At 51.0% G+C, this 21,207-nt stretch overlaps 1 long non-coding RNA gene across 1 annotated transcript; it reads right to left on the reverse strand.

The window, feature by feature from the left end:
* Positions 1-341: 341 nt before the first annotated feature.
* On the reverse strand, positions 342-20,468 carry LOC137466222 (uncharacterized). The gene is made up of 2 exons (XR_010995052.1): positions 19,373-20,468; positions 342-656 (listed from the first exon to the last, which is right to left on the reverse strand). It is a non-coding gene; the product is annotated as an uncharacterized lncRNA (long non-coding RNA).
* Between the last annotated feature and the right edge of the window lie 739 nt (positions 20,469-21,207).

Here is a 21,207-nt window from a genome sequence, read left to right on the forward strand (position 1 = left end):
AACCACAGCTCAGCTCGTGGGGTGTACCTCCTTTCCCCATCTGGGGAATGTCTCTGTTTGATACCGGTACTTCCGATCTGTACTACTGAGATTGGAGAAGGTCCTCTTTAATCTCCTCCCTGAGTTTCTTATGATTCTGCTCTATCTTGTCCTCTAGTTTCAGCAAACGTGTTTCCACTGCTGCAATTCTGGCAAGTGTTGGGCCATGTACAGCATCTGCATATGCTTGAAGCTTCTTTGCCATATCGAGCACAGTCTCATCCCTGTCATCCCACTTCATTATTCCTAAAGCAGAAGCATATTCCTGTGGCCCAAGTGGTCAAAGTTTTCGCCACATCACAGATGTACATGGTACCAGGTCTGGATTCCTAGTTGTTATGTCATCTGAGAAGATAATCTCTGCCACTGCCATTTCTCTCAGGCGTTGGATCCCTTGTTCTATGGTCTTCCACTGGGTTTGCTGCATATATAGATCATCTGCACTCGGGTATCTTTGTGCTACACTTTCCAGGACGTGTGCCCAGAGGCTGTGAGGGTTAGCCCCCATCATCATTCCTTGGTCGATGACAGGATCATGTGACAAGGATCCCAAACGCCTTGCTTCAGTGCTGTCCAGAATTGTAGCCTCGCCTGCAGCATCCCAAAGACAGACTAACCTGTTGTAGATGTCGGCAAACCCAATGGGAAGAATGATGATGTCTGACTTAGTTCAGAAGGCTGAATGATTTATTATAATTATGCTATGATACATTAATATACTATATAAAAGAGGATACTAAAAACTACATGCTACTTTCTCTAACTGTCATATCTAACTAACTCACAACTCGTGACCCTGTTCTCGAGATCCCAGACACAGGTGGATCCGATTGGCCATCAGGCCCAAACAATCCACTGTGATCCAACCAGGCATTTGCTCCAGGTAAACAACTCTCCAAACACATTCCACAAGAGAAAAACAAGGAGGAGAAATAGAAATTGTTTTCTCTTTAATTTCTCTCTGTGCACCTCAATGAAAAATCCTGAGAGAGAGAGAAATGTGCTTGCCACATATCACCGTTTTAGTATAGATAAAAAAATAAAATAAAAAAACTACATCTGCAAGTCTTCTGCAGGACCCTGCAAAAGAGAGCAAAAACATCTGAAGAGGTCCCCTTATCAATTTGCTAGCTATCAATCAAAAGCCAAATCAAATACTGATGTGGAATGTTCAAAGAGATCCTTTACCTGCAAATCATCTATCAAATCTCTAAAACAAAGCTTACAGTACAGAAACCCAAACAGCAATGAAAAGAATGCTCAAATTTCAAAGTCCAAACAGCTGATTCTCAGGAGAAGGTGTCCATTGTCTGGAAACTTTTATCTTGACATCCTCAAAATCCTTCTCATTGCTGAAACAGAGAACTGCTGAATCCTGAAACAAAACAACTGAAGAAAGTCCAAATAACAATTAAAATACCCATAAAGAAAAACCAAATGTGACATTATATAATTATCAAACACCAAAACGCGGCTGCACGTTACTTTTCTCGGCCCCAGTCAGCTCTCGAACGCCCGGCTTGGGTGTCTCAGCTTTTCGTCAGGGCTGGGGCTTGCCGCAGTTTCCGGGCGCTTTTGCTGCTGCGCTCCGGGGTGGGCTGTTGGCCACACTTCGCCGTCGGCGTGAGGGAAGAAACAAAGAGGCAGGGAATTCGTCCAAATCCATCCGCATGGCAGCTGGATGCTTTATTGGCTGCAAGAGCTGTGGTGGAAAAGCTGCAGCCGCTCCCAGCTTCGCACGGATGCAAATGGCCTCGAGCATGCTGAGGAGTGGGATGAAATAGGGGAGGGACAGGGCGGATGGGGAGCCCTCCCGCCCAGTGGGTACAGACATTGTGGTGATGACGTGTACTACAGTCACCAATGGGAACACGGCAGGGGCGGACACAGGGCTTTGGGGTGAGTGGGACCGCGAGAACGGGGAGATGGGCATGGAAACCACAGGGGTAGGGGAAAACTCGGGGGATGCACGAGGGTACAGAGAACTGGAAAACTAACTATTGGGGTTCCCAATATTCCGACAGAGACCTGCCCGGGCTTGCCTTGCTGCTGAGTCCAATGGCGGCAGCTGGGATGTTTCCTCCCCAGTGACACCCTTGGGTTACTCAGAGGCTGCAAGCGATATTCCTCAGTGGAGAGGCTTCAGGCGATGGTGAAGAAAGGAGGCACTTCTGCTAGAGCTTGATCCAGAGTCTTTATTTCAGCTACAGAGTTGTGGACCTGGTGGCAGCTCCAACAGAAGGGCCGGCCACGTGGCTGGATTGTCCTTTTAACCTGGGGGTAAGGGGAGGGGCAGGGACAGGTAGCCACCAACCAGGTGAGGGGGAGGGGTGCCAGGGGAGAAGGGGCACTTAGGTCTACCAATAGCCACAGGGGGCAGGGGGGATCTTTCAAATCTGCCAGTCACTCGACCCCCTGGACCCCCTGTCTCACAGCCAGGGCTCATGGGGGTTGGGGCGGGGGGAGAGGGTTACCTTTGGGAGGGAGGAGACACACCGCAACATCTCCCCCTTTGTTTTGTTTTAAAATGAAGAGGACTGGGTTTGGGGGGCGGAAGGCTCGCCGAACCATGGCTGGTAAGTAGGGTCCTCTTCCTCAGGAGCGTCAGTGTTAACTGAGCCTTCTGGGTTCTCCACTGGGGCTCTGGGGGCTTCTAGGTGGTAGACTTCAGGAGGGGAAGATGAGCTTGGAATCAACTTATAAAACATGCGCTTGATTAACCCAAAAGCTATGCTATGCTAGTACAGAAAACACAGTTTTCAGTATAGATCCCAACCTGCCCGAGAGTCCCCAGCCCTTGAACAGTCCACTCAGCTGGTCGTCTGTTTCTCTCTTGATGTCATTCACCATGGTTTTCATCTTGTCGATTGTGGTATGGACATTCTCTGCTTTCGATGACAAGTTGAGGCAGCAAAGTCCTTCAAACTCTTCACAGCAATGGTTGTGCAGGAGGAGCAGATAGTCTATGGCTGCCCTGTTTTGAAGGGTGGCTTTCCTGGTAATTTCCTCGTCTGATAGGAGGTCACTCAGGGCAGTAGAAGTGAGTTTGCCTGTTTTGCAACCCAACATTCCAATCGGCCTAATTCTCCCATGCTTTTTGCTGCCGAGATCCACGGCAGAAGGACTGTAATTGCAGTGGCCTTAAACCTGGACCAGTGAACAATTTCTGAATTACAGTCTGGGTCTAATTGTCTTAGGTCTCTTTTTTGGATAGCCAATTTATGGGTATTGTTTTTTATTTGCCAATGCATTAGATTGGTTCGGTTTGGGGTGAACAGGCTCAGCTTGCCAAAGGTGCACAGACCTCCGAGCAGACAAGGGGGGAGACCTGCCCATGCTCTGTCTCCACATATTAAAAACACACCTTTTGGGTGTTCACGGGGCTTATAATCGTCACTTGATGTGTGCATGACAAGGACTGAGTTTTCGCACCAATTTTTGTCTGTGTAGTGTGGGTTGCTAGGGTGGGGGTAGGTGTTTAGTTCAGCTTCATAGTATGGTACCCGGGGATTAAATTTAAAGTGAATGCAAAATGTTGCATTCATGGAGCCCAAGAGATGGAATTCTTGTGGCTCCTTCTTCGGCACTGGTAACTGTCTTGCCCACCCCTGCCAGAACAGTAGAGGCTTGTCAGCAGGGTAGCGACCAGGAGGAGGTGCGATTGAGTTAACTTCATTTAAAGTGTGCCACATTTCATTTGGGAACTCCGTGGATTTAAAGGGAACTCCCACCAGGCAAGTTGACAGGGGGTCAGAGGCTGTTGCTGTGGAGAGACAGATGTGATCTTGTCCAAGGGCTTTGGTCAAGGTGGTCCATACGTTTGCTTTGGGCTGAGGGACTATCCAAGAGATCGCTGGTGGGGTGATCACGAGCAAGACGAGGAGCAGACTCGGTCTCATGGTGCCTCGACACTGCACACCAACAGCAGGATCTAAACTGGTAAAAGGCAACTTAAGACAGAAAAAATTATTACAAACTGTTCCTGATAGGAAGTGTAGATGGAATTTCTTCCAGGGACCACGCGCGGCGTTTCCTTCTCCAGGCAGCGTTAGCCACCTGGGGCACTTCTGCAGAATCCCCTGAGACTTTGGGGACATAGGGCCTTACCCATTTAGATGGAACACACTTTAAACCAGAGGGGGTGGACACGCAGGCATATCCACGTCCCCATGTCACTAATTTGTAAGGCCCCACTGTCTGCCAAGTCTCAGGGTCCTTTACTAGAACTGGAGACTTTTCTTTCACTGACATCTGACTGTTTCCCCCAAAGTGGCGTAAAATTGGTGGATTCAGGTTGTCAAAGGAACAGTTCAGAAAATTAATGGTGAAAAGCGCTCTGGACAACCGGATGTGGGTGGTTCGATTTTTAGCACCTGATTTTGCTGGTCCAGGACTCTTTTGATATCACGGTGAGTCCTTTCTACCACAGCTTGACCTGTAGGGGAGTAGGGGATGCCTTTTTTGTGCTCTACTCCCCATTGTTGCAGGAAACTCCGGAATTCCTTGGATTTGTAAGTGGGCCCGTTATCAGTTTTCAGCTCTTTGGGGATGCCCATGAAGGAGAAAGCCTGTAGGAGGTGCTTTATTGCATCAGAGGATGATTCTCCCGTGTGGGCAGAGGCATAGACTGCTCCAGAAAAGGTATCTACACTGACATGAACATATTTCTGCCGTCCAAAGGATGGTATGTGTGTTACATCGGTTTGCCACAGCTCACAACTGTTCAATCCCCTCGGGTTTGCTCCCGCACTTATCGTAGGGAGTGCATGTTGCTGGCAATGGGGGCAGGTGGCTACAATTGCTCTGGCCTGTTCTCGAGTGATGTGAAACTGACGAACCAGGCCAGGTGCATTTTGGTGGAAGAGCTGGTGGCTGAGTTTTGCCTGCTCAAAAACATTTGGGAGAGGGGCCATCTCTGCAGGCGCAGCAAGGGCATCTGCCCTCCTGTTGCCTTCAGCGAGAAAACCTGGCAAATTGGTGTGTGAGCTGATGTGCATCACATAAAATGGTTGCTCTCGGTGGGAGACTAACTTTACAAGTTTTGAGAGCAACTCGAAAAGTGCGATGTTAGGCACTTCTCGCAGTACTGCTTGATCTGCCCTGGATACTACTCCTGCCACGTAGGCAGAGTCTGTAATCAAATTGAATGGTTCTGAGAACATTTCAAAGGCCCTGACAACTGCAGCCAATTCAGCAACTTGAGGTGAACCTTCCACCTCAGCAATGTCTGACTCCCACTCTTGAGTTTTGAGATTCATCCAAGTCACAACAGACTTATGGGACTTTCCAGACGCGTCTGTAAAGACAGTTAGAGCCTTCTTTAAAGGTCTCCTACTTTGAACACTTCCCAGTTTTAGACTGAATTGTGCCTGTTCCTCAAAAAGTTTGTGGGCAGGGCGATGGATAGAAATTTGTCCTGAGTAGGAATCCAGGGCAAACTGCAGCACTTCATTTTCCCGAAGGAAACCTTCGAACATCGGTTTAGTAATGGGGCCTGATTTTATCTCAATTGGAATGTGAATGCACCCAAAGTCACACACATCCTGCCAGCTCCCTGATCCGGGTCCTAGCTTTCCGGATCAGTTCTGCTACCAGCTCCGAGGGCTGTGTCATTCTCTTGGACCTTTGGTGACTGAGGAAAATCCACTCTATGATTAAGAGAGGGTCCCTCCGGTCTTGGCCCTTTTTAGGTGTTTCTCCTGCCTTTGGTGTTTGTTTCTGCTCCCACTGGAAAATGATCCCATGGAGATGTGGCAACTTACCTAGGATGATAAATTGGAATGGCAGCTCAGGCTGACATCGGTGGGCCTTTCTTGTGGACATTATTGTCTGAACCTTTTCTAGAGCTTTCTGTGCCTCTGGGGTAAGAGCCCGAGGAGACCCTGAGTCCTTTTCCCCTTCTAATCAATCGAAAATGGGGCCGAGGTCATTGTTAGTCAGACCTAGCCAGGGCCTTACCCAATTCAAAGACCCACACAATTTTTGGACATCTGCATATGTCTCGATCTTTGTTTTGATTTCTAATTTTTGAGGAACAATGGTCCTCTTTCCAATTTCCAAGCCCAAATACTTCCAAGGTGGCATCTTTTGAATTTTCTTTTCCTGGAGCTCGAACCCTGCAACAACCAATGCATTGATCGTTAGGTCAAGCGTGTGGGTTAGTAGATCATCATTGGGGGCATACACAAGGATATCATCTATATAATGATAGATGATGGTCTTTTCTGCGGCTGCACGCACTGGGGACAGAAAGGAAGCAACATACCACTGACAGATCGTTGGCGAGACCTTTAGTCCTTGAGGAAGGACTTTCCAATGGTACCTTTTCTGTGGGTCTCCTTTGTTGGTGGAGGGGACAGTGAATGCAAAACGCGGGGCATCGTCAGGGTGCAGGGGAATTTGGAAAAAACAATCTTTTATATCAATGACAACCAAATTCCAATTTTGGGGGAGCATCGCCGGGGATGGCATACCAGATTGGAGAGAGCCCATATCTTCAATGACATTATTAATTTCTCGGAGGTCATGGAGGAGCCACCACCTCCTTTTGTCAGCCTTTTGGATGACAAGCACTGGAGAGTTCCACGGAGACTTGGTCTCCACAATGTGGCCCTTTTTCAGCTGCTCTTCCCCTAGTTCATTCAGCGCCTTAAGTTTTTGTTTACTGAGCGGCCACTGTCCTACCCAGACTGGTGTATCTGTCTTCCATTTAATTTTTCGGATAGGGCGCTCCTCAGTGACCGCTGCCCAAAAATCCTGTGGAGAGTCTGGAATGTCAATTGTGACTCCCCACTGGGCCATCAGGTCTCTCCCCAATAAGGGTTCTGGATAGTCTAAAACAAACGGACGTATATTTGCCAATTGTCCGTTTGGCCCCTCAATTTGGACGATGCTCTTGGATTGTCTCGCCAATTGCGAGCCCCCTACACCTTGAACGTGACCAGCCACGTTTTGCAAAGCCCAGTGTGACGGCCAATCCTGTGCTGGGATCACCGTGCAGTCTGCACCCGTGTCTAAGAGCATTTCAATGCGTTTAGACTCCCCACCCCCTCTGACATTACACCAGATTTTGGGTTTGTCCCTCCCGACAGCCTGGACCCGAGCGACTGTGGGCCCTTGTTTTCCAGTGCTTTCAGGTAGACTTGGCACTGGGATAGTTTGTGCTATGATTTGTCCTTTGGGGAGAAACAGGGGTGGGTGGAAACAGTGCAGCCAGAGAACGAATTGCCCAGGATCTGATGTTATCATCCCTGGAGCAATTTCGATGTCTTGTGGTGTGTGTTTGGTGTCCCCAACGATGATGTACTTACAGTGAATTTCGTGCCAGGTACCCTGCTGTTGTGGGTTCACGGAGACAAAATGCCAGTCAGTGTCTTTCAGGTGGAGCGGTTCCGTCAGCTGCAACCTGAAAGGCTCATTTACAGAAGTTGTGGTTAGAATGGGTTTGCCTAAGTCATAGCAAAGGTTGTTTGCTGTCACGTTTGGTGGTGGACCAGCAGAAGTGGTCTTTGAAGCACCTGCTTCGCTTAGAGAAATTGAGACGTCACCGCGCGCTTGGTGTTTCCCACCTCCCTCAATCCCTTGGCCTGCTCTTTTTGTGTCTGCGCGCCTGGCAGGCCGGCGCTCCCCCCTCAGTTTTTTTGTTGTTGTTGACCCTCTGGGAGAGCTTGTAGTTCTCTTTCCCTGCTATTTACAAATTCATCAAACTGTCTTTTCAGGGGACACTGGTGAGCCCAGTGCCCAAGGTTCCTACAAAGCATGCATGGCTTTGTAGGGTCCACCGTTGCTGGTCTTCGCTGCTGCCCAGTGTGTCGCTGTGCTGATGGAACGGGTGCAGGGCTGGCAACAGCGACTCTCTATGGTGGTCTTGGCAGCGGCTTTGGTCTGGTGTCCTAAGCAACACTCATCAGAGGCACTTTTCTGCTATAGACTAGAAGCATATCGTTTAGAGTAGGAGGCAGGTCTAGAGGTAAGCTTAAAATTGCAGTTCGACATTGTTCATTAGCATTTGCCAATGCCATTTCCTCCAAAACTTCTTCCCTCGCATTCTCTTTCCTAACTTGGACTTCAATCGCTCTGGTCAATCTTTCTACAAATTTTGAGAAAGGCTCTGATGGTAGCTGTTTGATCTTACTATAAGGCTCTAGAGGCCCATCAAGTTGAAGAGTAAAGAAGGCCTTTTCAGCTGCTTCTTTGACTCTCTCAAGGACTTCTACAGGGATTGTTGCAGCTTGGACTGGGGCCAAAGACCATTGACCCTCACCAGAGAGATGCTCAATGGTAATTGGGAGACCATTGACATCTTTTGCCGTTTTAGGATCAGCATGCAAGGCTGGGAGAGCCTCTTTCAGCAATTGTTTCCATGTAATTTCCCATAATTTGAATTCTGTAGTGGTCATGAGACATGCAAAAAGCTGTTTTAAATCATACGGGACCACTACAGCTCTGCTTAATTCAGCATTTAAAAGACCACGGAAGTATGGGCTGTGTGAGCCGTATTGGTTATGAATTTTGCAAATTTCTTTTATTATTTGTTGGGCAAAATTTCTCCAATTAGCAGTTGTGGCTCGTCCCGCTTGCCCTGCTTGCTGATATGTAACAGGAGCAAGTGAGAAAAGGGGACCCTGTATTGGGTCTGCGGTTCCCTGTTCCCTATGGTTTGAATTGCAAGCATTGGGATCACCTGTAGGGGTACAGGGACAAGCAGTGGGCGTGTTCCCACCGTGGGAACCCGGGGAGGGGGCGGGGAGACCGTGGGAACGGGGGGCGGGGACAGGGGGTTGGCAGGGGGCGGGGACGCTGTGGGAACAGTGGGCGGGGACGCCTGGTGACATCACGTCAGTAGACGCCCCCTGGGGAGGGTATGGAGGCGGCGCTGAGGGAGTGACAGAAAGGGTGGGGGGAGGTAAGGTATCACGAGGATTAGCAGGGGTGATGGGTAAGAAAGGATTTTTGAGATGCCAAGGGGGATCATGGGAAGGAGAAGACCAGGTGGGAGATATTGCCATGTGGCATCCGCCATTTTGTGGGCTCTCTGGTGACTGGGAGCCATCTTTGAAATCACTGCTCTCTGAAAAACCAACATGTGCTCGGGGTTTCTGAGCTGGGGAGACAAGGGTTGGGGGAGAATTCCACTCGGTCTGGCCAGAACCTCGTGGACAGGGGGTCTCGGACATTTTAAAGTGCTCAGGGAGACCAGCTTCCTGGGCGTGAGCAGATTCTGTTCCCTTTAAAATACGAAGGGTATTTGGGGTACAGGGTTGGGAATTGGGGTGAGGGGGAATAGGGAGAGCAGAGGCACAATCGTTGCTGTTTGGCTTTTCCTTCACTTCCCTTTGTTTGGGCAAAGCAGATCAAATTTGCAAACTCCAAAACACAAATTTAGCAGTAGAAGTATTTCCAGATTTTCCAATTTTTACCAATTCGCGTCTAACAGTGTCCCAGAACTGGGTGCTGTGGACATCCTCGGGTGAGACTTGTGGGAAGTGGAGAAAAAGCCATCTTATAAACTGCTTCAATTTTCCCTTAGAAAACGACACATTTCCACCAGCAAAAATTCCTAAAATCTCATAATAAACTCCTTTTTGTGTAGTACTAAGTTTGGACCCCATCTTAGATGTTACAAGCACTACACAAACCCCACTGACCTAAAACAAAGCCAAAATCACAACCGAATTCCAAAAACCGCAGTCAGGAAGCGAACACCCACGTGGCTTTCAGCCCTGCACAAAGCAGCAGCTTCTGCGAGCTTTAAACTGCCGCCGGCAGCTCCTGCTGACTCCCGCGCGCCACATGGCTGAGCCGCGCCGCCCGCGCGCACCGAGGAAGCGAAAGCCGCGGTCCCCCCGCCACCCGCGGGGGCCGCCGCCCGCGCTGACGCTGCCGCGGTCACGCTGCCGGGTGCCGCTGCCGCGCGGACCCCCCGTGCTCCCCCCCCGCCGAAACTCGCGCCGAGAGAGGCACGGGCGGAGCCTGCCGCTCCTCCCGGCCGCGTCAGCAAAGCTTCCCGCGGCTTTTAAAAACGGCAAAGCCGCGCCGTACAAAGCTGAGCCACACGTGCTGCTGTTCCCGATTCTGCGGGGCTCCGTAGCCTAAACCTGCCCTAATAAGGGCGAAAAAGACGGGATCCCTCCGCAGGGATTTCCCTTTGAGCTTCCCACCCCCCCGTGGAGTGGAAATACTCACCCAGCTCGGTGCGAAGGCTCCTTGGTCTGTCGGGGTTTTCTCTTCACCTGAACAGGACCTCCCTGGGGCTGGAGAAGCTACCCTGTCCTCCTCTGAGAAGCTGGCTCACCAGAAAGGAGCTTTTCTTCTCCGAGGTGCAAAACGTTCAGGAGACTTTTTTAATCCAAGTCTGTGCTGGAGAGCTACGTCCAAAGCCCTGCCAGTGAACGCCAAGCTGCCAGAAACTCTCTCGGTGGTCTTGCGAAGCTCAGATGGGTCTCCATCTGGTCGCAGGGCCGAGTTTTTGCCCCATGAGTGGGTGCCAAATATTGGGGTTCCCAATATTCCGACAGAGACCTGCCCGGGCTTGCCTTGCTGCTGAATCCAATGGCGGCAGCTGGGATGTTTCCTCCCCAGTGACACCCTTGGGTTACTCAGAGGCTGCGAGCGATATTCCTCAGTGGAGAGGCTTCAGGCGATGGTGAAGAAAGGAGGCACTTTTGCTAGAGCTTGATCCAGAGTCTTTATTTCAGCTACAGAGTTGTGGACCTGGTGGCAGCTCCAACAGAAGGGCCGGCCACGTGGCTGGATTGTCCTTTTAACCTGGGGGTAAGGGGAGGGGCAGGGACAGGTAGCCACCAACCAGGTGAGGGGGAGGGGTGCCAGGGGAGAAGGGGCACTTAGGTCTACCAATAGCCACAGGGGGCAGGGGGGATCTTTCAAATCTGCCAATCACTCGACCCCCTGGACCCCCTGTCTCACAGCCAGGGCTCATGGGGGTTGGGGCGGGGGGAGAGGGTTACCTTTGGGAGGGAGGAGACACACCGCAACAACTAACAAAGAAAAAACCCATAATTTGAACCCAAACCCAGGATGCAACAATTCCCCACTTTAAATAATATAAAAAAGACAGTTGTTTCTGTTTGGATTCTTGCACAGTGGCCTCTTCTCCTAGCTTCTTCTGCTGCTGTGACTGCTTTGTAGATGGAGAGGGCCTGGGGATGGTACTGGAGCTGCTTTTTTCTTGGGTGTTTGGGGATAGGGGAACTGGGACAACAACTTTATTATAAACACGGCCTGGAGACATATACGGTCTGAGGTAGATGTGGGAAAAGTGCTTTTTAGGGAGATGCTGAGTCTCTCCCTTTTCTGCGGCGTCTGCGATTGGATGCAACCCCTTGGTTGGTGGGATCATCGCTTGCATCCACTGGCACTGTATTGCTCTGACTCACTGACTGTCCTGGTGTGTAAGGTTTGACATGCCTCCTGGGGATCCACTTGACTCCTGAGGGCGTGGATACACAGGCATATCCCCATCCCCAAGTCAAAAGTGGGAATGGACCCTGGATTTCTTTAGAGTCTGGATCCCTCACTAATACTGGAGGCCTCTCCTCTGGCTGGAGCTCTTGATGTTGTTTGAAATGTCTCAGGGCTGGCGGTTCTTGCCTGTCAAAAGAACAGTTTAGGAAATTGATGGTAAACAAGGCCTTGCAGAGCCTCTCGTGCGGTGACATCACTCGCACATCTCCCCGCTGCTTCTGGAGGACCTGCTTCAGGGTCTGGTGAGTCCTCTCTATTATGGCCTGGCCGGTGGGGGAGTGAGGAATCCCGGTTTTATATTGGACCCCCCATTCCTGCAGGAAGTTACTGAGCACCCTGGAAGTATATGCTGGACCATTATCAGTTTTTATTGTGGCTGGGACCCCCAAAGTAGCAAAGGCGTGTATGAGGTGTTTTCTCACGTCTGTGGCTCTTTCCCCTATGTGGGCTGAGGCAAAAACTGCTCCCGAGAAGGTGTCCACGGTTACATGGACATTCTTGAGTTTCCCAAATTCGGGGACTTTGGTGACGTCCATCTGCCATACCTCACATCTGCGGAGGCCTCTGGGATTCACACCTGCTCCCAGTGTTGGTAGAGCTGCCTCCTGACAGTTGGGGCATGAGGCCACAATTTCCCTGGCTTGGTCATGTCGCAGATGGAACTGGCGTACCAGACCTGGGGCATTTTGATGGAACTGCTGATGGCTGAGCCTGGCCTGCTCGACTATGTTTGGCTGGCCTCCCAGCTGTACTGGGGCTGCTAAGGCGTCTGCTCTGCGGTTCCCTTCGGCAATAAAACCTGGGACATCCGTGTGTGACCTCACATGTACCACATAAAAGGGATGCTCACGGTTAGAAACCAGGTGAACTAATTCTGTGAGCAACCTGAAGATGACCTGATTTGGGACCTCTTTTACAACTGCATGTTCAGCTCTAGACACTGCTCCTGCCACATATGCCGAATCTGTGACCAGATTAAAAGGTTGATCGAATTTTTTAAAAGCCCTCACGACAGCATCCAACTCAGCCACTTGTGGGGAACCTTCCACCACCTTAACGTCTGATTCCCATAACTGAGTCTCTGGGTCTTTCCAAGTCACTACTGACTTGTGGGACTTCCCTGACCCATCTGTGAACACTGTCAGTGCTTTGAGTGGCTTTTTACTTTGCAATTCTTTTGGCAACAATTTGAATTCTGTATTGAACAGATGATGGCCAGGATGCCCAATTTGAATTTGGCCTGAGAAGCTGTCTAGAGCAAACTGCAAATTTTCATTTTGTCTGAGAAGGTGTTCAAAGGTCTCCTTGGTCATTTTCCCCGTGGATGTTTTGATGGGGAGGTGGATACATGTGAAGTCACAACCCGCTAGTACTTGCAGACGAGCCCTGGCCCGTATTATGAGCTGTGCCATCAGCTCTTGTGGCCTGGCGATACTCTTGGACTGTCTGTGGCCGAGGAACACCCACTCTATTATCAAGAGGGGGTCCTGTTGGCCCTTGTCCCACTGGAATATTATACCATATAAATGGGGTAACTCACCTAAGATGATGAAGCGGAAAGGCAGCCCTGGTTGACAGCAATGGGCTTGCCTACTCGCGATGGTGGTTTGGACCTTCTCAAGTGCGGCTCCGGGCTCCTGGGTCAGGACTCTTGAGGAACTTAAACCCTCATGCCCCTCCCTTTCTGCTAACAAGTCAAAAAGAGGGGATAGTTCCCTCGTGGTGAGTCCCAGCCATGGCCTGATCCAATTTAGCGATCCACACAAGCACTGGATGTCATTCAGCGTCTTGGGGTTGTTACTTATCTGAATTTGTTGAGGCCTAATAGTTTGGTTGTTAATTTCTAGGTCCAGGTACTTCCAGGGTGGCAGTAACTCTACCTTCTCTTTTTGTAGTTCGAATCCGGCCACCGACAAGGCCCTAACAGTGTCCTCCAGAGCTGCTTGTAGGACCTCGTTGTCAGGGGCACAAATCAGCACGTCATCCATGTAATGATAGAAAATACAGGATGTCCACTTGGCACGCATTGGGGACAGAACCCTGGCGACATACCACTGGCATATAGTGGGGGAACATTTTAGCCCCTGAGGTAGTACTGTCCAGTGGTAGCGCTTCATAGGGGCTTCCCTGTTGATGGAGGGTACAGAAAAGGCAAACCGGGGAGCATCATCCGGATGGAGCAGGATTTGGAAGAAGCAATCCTTAATGTCAATTACAGCCAAATTATAATTTTGGGGTAGCATAGATGGAGATGGCATACCCGGTTGGAGAGAGCCCAGATTTTCTATGGCTTCATTAATTTTCCTAAGATCATGGAGGAGTTGCCACCTGTCCTTCCCTGTTTTTTTAATTACAAACACTGGAGAGTTCCAGGGGCTGTTAGTTTCGACTAGATGTCCATTTGCCAATTCCTCCTCCAGTATTTTTGTGAGGGCCTGCAGTTTTTGTTTACTTAGCGGCCACTGCTCCACCCAGACAGGCTTACCTGTGAGCCATGTTAATTTCTGTGTGGGGCGCTCCTCAGTGGCCGCACCTAAAAATGCCAGGGGCCAGAAATTCCAATTTGGCTCCCCACTGGGACATGGCGTCTCTCCCCCATAGTGTAAATTTACAATCGATCACGAACGGACATACTGAGGCCAGCAGCCCGTTCGGACCATTAATTTGGATAATATTTTTGAATTCTCTTGCTGGTGGGGCCCGCCTAGTCCTAAGACTGGCGTGGCCACACTTTGCAGCTCCCAGTGTGACGGCCACTTGTGTGGTGGAATGACCATCACGTCTGCCCGTGTCCAACATCCCCTGAAGGTATGCAGAACGGCCCTCACACTTGAGTTTACACCATACGAGGGGTTTTTCCTCTCCCAACTTCCCAGCATAGAAGACTGAGAGTTCCAGGTCATTGCAGAGAGCACGAGGAATAGGAATTGCCTGTGCAATAACCTGGCCCTTAGGCAGGAAGAGGGGGGGATGGACACAGCATGCCACGAGATAGAAGAGCCTCGGATTAAGGGTGGAAATTACCGGAGGAACCTCTATCTCCAATGGGGTGCCTTTTGTGTCTCCGAGCACGAGGTACCTGCAGTTCAGAAGGTCCTCCTTCCTCCTGGTTTCACAGCGGCAGATGTGTGATAGAAGCTCTGCATCTGCTATGAAGAAATGCCAGTCCTGGGAACTAAAGTGGACAGAATTGGTGAGTCGGAGCCGATAAGGCTCCCCGATGTCAGTAGTTGAGAGGCAGCCGCTTACAGATGGGACTAGATGGTGTATCGCGGCTCCTCTCGCGGCACCACGACTTGCCTCATTTTTATCAGCACGCAAGAAAAGTGCATGTTCCTTTTCTAGTTTTTTGGGATTGTGGGGTCCCCGTACCTCCTCCCTCCTCCCGCAGCCCCGAGTGGTATAGTCCTTAGAAGTGGGCAGCGATCCTGAAAATGTCCCTCCTGATGGCAGTGGAAGCACCGGCGTGTGGATGGAAGTTGCTTCAGAGCTGAGTTCCTTGGAGGAGCAGCAGCAGATGTGAGCAGCTTGTCTTTAGGTCTCTTTGGGGCCTCCTCCTCTATCAGGTGCAATTTCAGGGTGCACTCCTCGATGATCTGGTCGAGGGTCGGCACTGGTGCGGCCGGCAGCGACAGGTGGTGTTGGCGTTCATGTGCACCACTTCTAGGACTAGCCCGTCTCGGTGTTCAGGTCTCTCCACCCGTCTCTCGACTGCTGCCCGGACCCGGTCTACGAAATCCACAAAAGGCTCTGCGACACCTTGTTTAATCGCTGTATAGGGAACCATCGGGTCCTTGGTGGGCATGCCCAGGAACGCACGCTCTGCTGCACCCCTGGACATGTCCAGCACGGCTGTTGGAATTCCTCGAGCTTGAAGTTGCCCTTCACTCCATTCTCCTTCACCTCCGAGATGGTCCAAAGTGATTGGTTCTTCCTCGAAATCCAGGCTGTAAGGCCCTTCTCGGATTTCGGGAAGCAGGTCTGCTGCCAGTTTCTTCCATCTCCTCTCCCACAGGCTGTATTCTGATGGGAGAAGCAGGCAGCTAAACAGACGCTTAAGGTCTGCTGGCACTACGGTTCTAGATGTTAAAGTCGTTTTTAAAATGCCTTTAAAGAAGGGGCTTTTTTGTCCAAAATCACGTGATGATTTGCAGACCTCTTTTATGGATTCATAGGAAAGGGGTGTCCATGTAGGGTTTTCCCCTCCTCTGGCGTAGGAGGCTGGAGTGCGGAGCGACTGCTCGACTTCATAGATTGGGCCCGTCCCCTCCCCTCCCCCCTACACCCCCTCCGCCGCTGGGTATCCGAGGAGCAGAAGAACGTGGGGGCGGAGTACGAGGGACAGGGCGGACAGGGTGGGGGGAATCTTTTCCCTGGGAGAGCGGGGCAGAGGTGACAGAGCCCTCCCTGTCGGGGGAGGGTGGGGCTGATGTTGCGGCAGGCAGGACATGGAAGAAGGGAACGCCTACCCCAGGGGGAACACGGGGAGGGGTGGCAACCCGATGCCTGGAGTGGGCGGTGCCCACACCCACAGGGAAGCAGGAGGGGGTGGGGTCAAAGGTGGGGATACAGGGAACAAAGGGGGCAAAGGGATTATGGGAAGAAGAAACCCCTTCACGTGGCCACCCTCCCTCTTGGGAAGACAGAGGCCCTAGCCACGTGGCTACGGCTTCCTCAGGGGGGACAAAGAAAGGGATTCAGGGGAGCAGAGCAGCGCGGGGTAGCGCCAGAACTAGGATTTCTAACCGGGAAAAAGGGATTGGAAAAGGGGTTTGGGGTCAGTTCCTCAGCGGAGTAGCTAATTCCAGTAAGGCGAGGGTGCTGGGGCGGCTCGGGGGAGCCAGGAGCACGGTCCACGTCTGTGGAGCTGCCCTGCGCCTCAGAGTGGCGGAGTACTCCCCTCTGCCTACCCGGTTTAGGGGAAAAAGGGGTAGGAGAGGATGGGGAAATGGATTCAGGGGAAACAACAGTTTTGCCCGATGGCTCTTTCCTTTCCCTGCCCGCTTCTCGTGCAGACCCCGCTTTTACAACCTCTGAGATCAGCAAATGGAGCTTTGGGAAGCAATCTTTCACAGAGGGATCCCTGTCGATTCCTTCTGCTAACCTGGCTCCTACTTGCTCCCAGAACTCTGTTCTGTGAGCATCCTCCGCGGTTACACGTGGAAAGGAAAAGCAGAGCCATCGTACAAACTGCTTGACTGAATTTTTGGGGTAGGGACGTTTTACCGATAAAATCCCCTTAATTTGGGTATAGAATTCCCTTTGTTGGGTAGGTAGCATGGTCCCCATGCTATTTCTACCCACAGCCTCACCCTTGGTGCAGAAAAAGCGAAAGAAAAAAAAGCAAAAAACGCTAAAGACCCCGGCGGCCCGCCGCACACGCTGCGCGCTGCGTGATCTGTACCCCTGGAATCACGTCAGAGCCCACCCACATGAAGTATTAGCTGGCTACCCCCCGTGGCTAATCACTCAATTAACATACACAAACCTGAATCTTCGCAAATAAAAGCTGCTACCAGGGTCAAATAAAAGCTGCTACCGTGGCTAACACACACAAACCGGAATCTTCGCAAATAAAAGCTGCTACCAGGGTCTTCTTTCCCGGGAAGCATCCGTTCTTCGGCTTTCCGTAGCCGTGAATGGTTGCGCTTCCAGTCCCATGCGGGAAAACACAGCTTGTTTTCCTGTGGGTGGCGGAGACGTCACTGACTTACCTCGGCTCTTGCTCCCATTTTCAGTCTGGCACGGAGCACTTTTTCGTCGTGGACCGCGACCCTGCAGTGGCGGCAGCGGTTTTCTGCATGGACCACGCTCGCTTGTCTTGGCAGTGGCGCTCGCTGGTTGGCAGTGCGGCTTTGTGGTGGCAGCACTCTCTCTGCGCGGCTCCCGGGTGCTCTGTGGTGACTCTCTGCCTGCTCCGCAGCCTTGTGCTGGCCGTGGCCCTGACGCTGGGCGCCACTTGCGGCTGCGCATTACTTTTCTCGGCCCCGGTCAGGTCTCGAACGCCCAGCTTGGGTGTCCCAGCTTTTCGGGGGTGAGTAGGACTGTGAGAACGGGGAGACAGGCATGGAAACCACGCTAGGGGAAAACCCGGGGGGTGCACGGGGGTACAGAGAACTGGAAAACTCACAAAGAAAAAATCCGTAATTTGAACCCAAACCCAGGATGCAACACCAAAACACTGAATGTCATCCCAGAGACTGCAACAACTGATAAAACCAACTCTGGGCTGATCATCAACCATGCAAACATACCTTTCTTGTACAAAAACCCATCACCAAATTAAAAAAAAAAAAAAAAACCTGAAAAATCTCTGAAAAGCCATGGTCAAACTCTTAACCACTTTTTTTTTCTAGTTTTTTGTCTTTTCAACCACCTCTAATTAATCTAAAATCTAATTTCAGTGATTTTTTTTTTTTATGCCAAATGCCCAGCAGCAGCGGTTTTTAGGACCCTGCGGAGCTGGTGGCCCTGGGGGCCGGGTCAAACGACCCAAACCCGGCCAGCTGGGTGGTGGCCCGGGCCCTGGTGGATGGCCCAAATGGCCCCAGCCTGGCCGGCATGGCGGGGTCTTCATCTTCACAGCCCGCCCCCACCATGCGGCCAGCATCACGGCAATTCCTCCAGCATTTTGTTCATCCCGCACTGCGCCTGGCCATGGCCGCAGCCGCAGCCTTTCAGGACACGGTCGCTGCCGCCCCTCAAACGAGAGCATGACACAAGAACTGCCCCAGGGCTCAGCAGAGCAGGTGCTTTCCCCAGAGAAATGTTGATTCTCAGGACTTGTGGTACGGCTGGGCCGGCACGCAGGTCCCTGACCCTCAGCAGCAGCACCCCCACACTCTCCGGGCACAAGACCAGGGGCAGCATGCCCAGAACTCATTCCCCCCGCTCCCCAAACACGAGCAGGAGGGGCGAGGGGCCTCGAGCTCCCATGGGAATCCCCCACCCAAACAAGAATTGGACCAAAAAAAACTCTGTTCCCCAGAAAGGCACTAAACTTCATAACTTCCACTTTCGTGGCAGCTGCAAGGAGCTGCCAAGGACCGCCAACACCAGGGAACAGGCTGGGAGGGGACCCCAGGCTTATTGGAGACGGCGGGGTCCGCTCCAGCGCGGCCCCAGGCTGCTGCTGCTCGCTGCTGTTGCTGGTGGCAGCACCTGGGGACCCAGCGAAAGCCGCGGGAGCCGAGGGGGCAGCCGGGACCGGCGGGGCTGGTGCGGGCGTTAGAGCCGATGTTGGCGGCGGAGGCGGCATGGGTAGGTCCTCGGCCGGCACCACAGGCATTGCTGCCGATGGATCAATTGCCGACTGCAGCGCCGGGGGGCTGGCTTCCGGCGTGGGAGGACTGGCTGCTGCCGTGGAGGGATCGGCCACTGCCACCGGAGCGGCAGGTCTTTCTTCAATGTCACCACTTGCAACACGAACAGGATCCGGGTCACCACATGTTGTAGATGTCGGCGAACCCAATGGGAAGAATGATGATGTCTGACTTAGTTCAGAAGGCTGAATGATTTCTTTATTATAATTATGCTTTGATACATTAATATACTATATAAAAGAGGATACTAAAAACTACATGCTACTTTCTCTAACTGTCATATCTAACTAACTCATAGCTCATGACCCTTTTCTTGAGATCCCAGACACAGGTGGATCTGATTGGCCATCAGGCCCAAACAATCCACCGTGATCCAACCAGGCATTTGCTCCAGGTAAACAATTCTCCAAGCACATTCCACAAGAGAAAAACAAGGGGCAGAAATAGAAATTGTTTTCTCTTTCACTTCTCTCTGTGCACCTTTATAAAAATCCTGAGAGAGAGAGAAATGTGCTTGCCACACTAACCAGCTAATTATAGGTTCATCAGATCATTGAGTGTAATCCTTTCTTCAGCCAGGAAGGTCCTTCAGGGAAAAGGACTCAATATTAGCTCCTGATCTTGTGCCTGTTGCTTTGACTTCTGATTTTATGTCAGGAAGCATTGAGGGTTCTTCTCCTGCATCATCATCATCCACTAATCGATCGGTCTTGTCTGTGCACTTTCCACTTCTCGGGCTGGTAGCAACAGCCATTGGTTGAGGCTTACAGTCTGGTTTTGAGCCTGGGGTGTTGGCTGCAGCCTGAGTGACTGGGATCGCTGCTGATTTATCTCCCTGCCCCCCTTCCTCTGTCTGCTGCCCTACAGGATCTAGCAGGGTGCGATAAGCATATGCCAGGGCCCAGCTGACTGCAATGATCTTTTTCTTCTTAGGCTCATCATGGCACTTCTCTTTTAGGTATTTCCCCACCTCAGCTGGGTTCTGAATCTGTTCATGTGGAAAGTCCCAAACTATAGAGTCAGAAAATTCCTTTAAGATTTGGCCCATATCCTCCCATTTCCCACACCACTCAGGATTTCTCACACCTGGGTCTACTCCTGGGTCAGGGGTCTCATCAGCCCCTCTAGAAATCTCAGCCCTCATTCTAGAGAAGCTGCAGACTGTGTAGAGGAAGCTTACCACATTAAATACCAGAAAGATGGTCTCTTTAACATTCAGGGGAAACTGAACATTCTCCAATAGGGATGTAACAGATTCAGAGGAGAAGAAGGAAAGCAAAGGTTGAATAGCCTCATCCCCTGCTTCTCCTCTAACAAACTGGGTGCACAACCATACCCATGAACCATACATTCCTGGAACAGACTCCACTACCTTCATAAACTTCCTACAAGCCATTACAACCAAGCCCAGCCCAATGGATATTCTGGTCGGTGCCCCTCTGCTGCACAAACTACGTATTAGGGACAATACCGGAGCTATTTCTGGATAAGAAAATAAACCTAGGGACCATAGAGGTATTAAGACCTCAAAAAACCCTAGGGACCAGAAACACATGCAGGCCTCCACCCCAAGAGACATTATGAATTCAGACAACATGGCTACTAACTGCTCTATACAAACACAGAGTAACTGCAAGCAAAAAACAATTAGAGCAGGGTTTTTTCCACTCTCTCAAGCCACACGTTGGGTGCCAAAATATTTGTCCTGCTTTAGGGCAAATTTGGGAGAAAACCTCCAGAAGGAGCCCCCAGAAAGCAAACCCCCACGGTGCCTCCCCTCACCTGGTTTGGGAAGAATTTCCTTGGAGAGAAGTGAAAAAACCCCTTTGTTTATTTAACAGGCAAAGCACTCCCCAGCACAAAAAATGAACACCATCAAATGACAAAACTCTTTCACCACTCTGAAGAGATGACAAATTCAGAAAGTCTCTCCTGGGAGTGGTCGCTCTGTTATCCGTCCTTCTGGCACTGGGAATGGCTGCTGCAGGCCACGAAGTGCAAAACTCTCGGTGTTTTTCCAGGTCCCAGTCTGGAGCAGGTTTAAATGCTTCCAAGAAATGGGAAAGAAAAGCAGTCAAGGGAAAACTCAGACTGCCTAGCTAAACTGACTAATAAACAAAAAGCAAAAGCAAGCACAAGCAGGAGCAAGAGCAAAAGCAAAAGCAAAAGCAAAAGCAAAAGCAAAAGCAAAAAGCAAAAAGCAAAAGCAGCACTATGTACTGCTGTCTGTGTCCAGCATACTGCGGGGAATTGAGCAGACTGATAACAAAGCAAAAGAATCCAGTTTTCCCGTGCCTCTTCCTGGCTAGAGGCAGAGTCCCCCCAACCCTGGTTATTATTTCTTTCTTGGGCATACTTGGAA

This window comes from Anomalospiza imberbis, unplaced genomic scaffold, assembly GCF_031753505.1.
Source record: "Anomalospiza imberbis isolate Cuckoo-Finch-1a 21T00152 unplaced genomic scaffold, ASM3175350v1 scaffold_165, whole genome shotgun sequence".
Taxonomy (NCBI): Eukaryota; Metazoa; Chordata; class Aves; order Passeriformes; family Viduidae; genus Anomalospiza; species Anomalospiza imberbis.